We start from the raw sequence: 3,072 nt of genomic DNA, 5'->3' as shown, positions 1-3,072 counted from the left end.
AAAAAAAAAAAAAAAAAAAAAAAAAAAAGAAAAAAAAAAAAAAAAATTTCTGCAAGAATGTAAAGGCCACCTCCCACACAGCCCAACAGTCTTTCAGGGACTGCTCTTCAAGACCTACTCAAAGACATTCTGTCCTATGACCAGCTTTAGGGTAATGGGGAAAAGAATTATGACGGTCACATCATATGATGAAATACCAAGTAGCATTTCAAAGGTCATGCTTCAGAAAGTCTGTTAATGATATGGAAAATGCTTAAACACAAATTACGTAATTTTAAAAATAAAGCAGTTGAGATCTTAATTTTGTAAAAAAAAAAAAATACATATATAATAAAAACATATAGAAGCAATGAGAAGACTGAGCAGAGATATATCAATAAGTTACCAGTAATATATTATTATTATAAGTCATTTTAATTATCTTTTAAATATACATGCATTTTGTATACACTCTTCAATGAATAAGTGAATAATTGGAAATATAACTGCGCACGTGTGCGCGTGCACGTGTGTGTAAACATATTCTATTCTTCACTGTTCTAGCCAGGAATTGATTAAGATCTGAATCAATTGTTCCAAGAACCCAAATCACCAGGAACTGAATCACATTCAATCACCTTGAACCAAGTCCCAGTTGGAAAAAATGAGACCCATAATTCAGCTTTTTGGTTTTGTCAGCTGTAAGGCTAGATTAGGCCCTTTCCCCTTCAACCCTGGAAGTTAGATGCCTGGTTCCAGCAACGGCTCTTCTTCTAATAGCTGTGTGCTCTCAGACATCACTGCCCCTCTCTGGGGCTCTCTTCTGTGCTATAAAATGATGGGGCTGCAATCGGGGCCACCTGGGCAGTTGTTACGTCACTCATGAACTTCTTTTGGTTCTTTTCCTCTGTGTTCTGCTTGTTCCATTTCACTGCCCCTTACAATTCTTCCCAAAGAAAAGAAGTGAAACGCAAATGAGTTTTTTGAGTTTTTTGTTGACACGTCTAACTGCAGGTTGGAAAGCTTGGGGGCTTTGGCCCTGGTTGGGTAGGTTCTGCTCACTGGGAAATCAGGCCTCAGCTGGCTCAGATCCCTCTCCCTTCTCCTAATCACTGCCCTGGCTGCAGAACTCTGGGCTGGCACCAGAACAGCAGCCAACATTTGGCTGACACAGGACATAATTTTTAATCATGGGAAGGCAGATATAAGTACAAAAGGCCTATTTTCTTCACGCAGGTTCAAGTATCTGCTTTTGGGTTATGTCTGTCTGTATTTGGCAGGGCTGGTCTTGGGGAAGGTCTGGGATTCATGACCAAAAGGTCAGTCTCCTTCCTTTTCCAGGATGGAAGTGGCACAAATTGTTCTGATCAGGGAGCAATAACATGCCACGACCCCCAGGGCTCCCAGGCAGGCGGAGGGGGCACCCAGTCTCAGCAGCCCACGACCTGCTTGGCCCCTGCGAGCCACATGCCTCACATTTCCCCAGCTCCAGCCTCCTTTCAAAGGCCCTTTATTAAACCACCAACTATTTGCTGTCGAGACATTTAGGATGAAATCATTGTGTTAAACAAATAAACGCAGCTTCGTCCAGATTTCTGCTCTGGGAGCAGAGTAAGAAAATAATTTCTGTCTGCTCGCCACAAAAGCGGCTGGAAAGGTCCAAAGAAAAATATTATTTTTACTCCATTGTGTGAAATATTGTCCTGGAGGATCTGACGGGCTGAGCGTTTGAAGAGTTTGTGCTGGCAGGTTTCAAGGGTCCCCTGGGTCGGCCCCCTGGGATTGTTTTCTGCATTAATAAACTTAGCATGATGTGTGTTAAAAGGAACATTCTGTTTGCTTTGTAAATAAGGGACGTCAAACAAGAAGCAGAAGCCTTACAGACACTAGGTGATGTGTTCTCAGGGAGGGGAGAGGGAGGCGGGTGGGAGAGGCACCCTGGAAAAACGGGCATCACTGGGGTTCCCTGAACTGAGCAGAGGCCTTGTTGGGAAAACAAATCAGTCTGTTTGAGTCCAAACCAGGCCATTTCCTCACTGATCCTGGTGGGAAAGCTGCACACTTTGCCCTGAACCAGCAGGATACGGGCTTGGGAAGGAAAGTTCTCAAGTGTCTGTCAGCTGTGTGGTGGAGGAGAGATGATGGCGCCCGGCAGAGGCTCTCCCCCTACCCGCACACCCCGCTCCCTCCCTTTTGGAGAAGGTTCTTGGCTTGCCGGGGTCTCCCAGAGCTGGAGGGCAGGAGGGGGCAGAGGTTAAAGCCATATCTTTGGGAATGATGATCTGGCTCTCAGCCCCTCTATCCCTCTCATATTCCTTCCTCAGATGTCACTGCAGCCCCAAGTGGGTTCCCCTGTCAAATTCCTGATGGGTCCTCGGGGACGCTGACATCGTGGGAGACACATCACCCTGGCCCTGTGATCCTTGCCTCTGCGGGAAACCTGCAGGAGCCAGGGCAGGATGTGTATGGTCTCTGGCTCAAGTATTTGCTATTTTCACAGGTGCCTCCCCTGGCCCCGCAGCCCTCTCCCTTGTCCGCAGTCCGCTCCAATGTTATTGAAGGCTCCCCAGACCTCCCAGGAGTTCTCATTTCCACCCGCTGCCCTGCTGTTCTCTTCCCTCTCTCCCTAAATTCTCCATTCGCCTCTGTGGTCCTAGGAGGAATCCCTTGCCATCCGCTTCTATTCTGGAAAGTCCTGGCTGTCTCCTTGCCCACAAAAGTTCAAACTGTTTCTTGAAGCTTTGGAAGAAGGGGACAACAGGGAATCCTGAGTTCTGTTTAGTGAGAATCACAGACTATCAGAGCTTCAAGGGCCTAGACACAGAAACCAGGGGCCTGCCCCCAGGCACCATTAGAATCACCTGGAGAGCCTTTACAGGTTCTGTTTTCTGAGCCCACACCCAGTGGTTCTGCTTCGGTTACCTTGCGGTCATCCTCAAACCTCAAAACTTTGTAAAGTTTTGGTGACTCCAGTGGTGGATAATTTCAAGCACAGCAACCAAGCGCCCAAGCCAAAACTATTGCTCTTACCCACGTGCTTATTTCATGGAGGAATAAATGATGTGTCCAAAATCTCTGTATTAGTTTCCTGTG

The 3,072-nt window shown here is 46.6% G+C and overlaps 1 long non-coding RNA gene across 1 annotated transcript; it reads left to right on the top strand.

Annotated features, from left to right (window-relative positions):
• Positions 1-942: 942 nt before the first annotated feature.
• Positions 943-1,803, top strand: LOC111539886. The gene is made up of 2 exons (XR_002730826.1): positions 943-993; positions 1,321-1,803. It is a non-coding gene; the product is annotated as an uncharacterized LOC111539886 (long non-coding RNA).
• Positions 1,804-3,072: the final 1,269 nt, after the last annotated feature.

This window comes from Piliocolobus tephrosceles, chromosome 4 (genome assembly GCF_002776525.5).
Source record: "Piliocolobus tephrosceles isolate RC106 chromosome 4, ASM277652v3, whole genome shotgun sequence".
Lineage (NCBI taxonomy): Eukaryota > Metazoa > Chordata > Mammalia > Primates > Cercopithecidae > Piliocolobus > Piliocolobus tephrosceles.
Note: the sequence above shows the minus strand (reverse complement) of the source record. Positions and strands in the feature narration are given on the sequence as shown.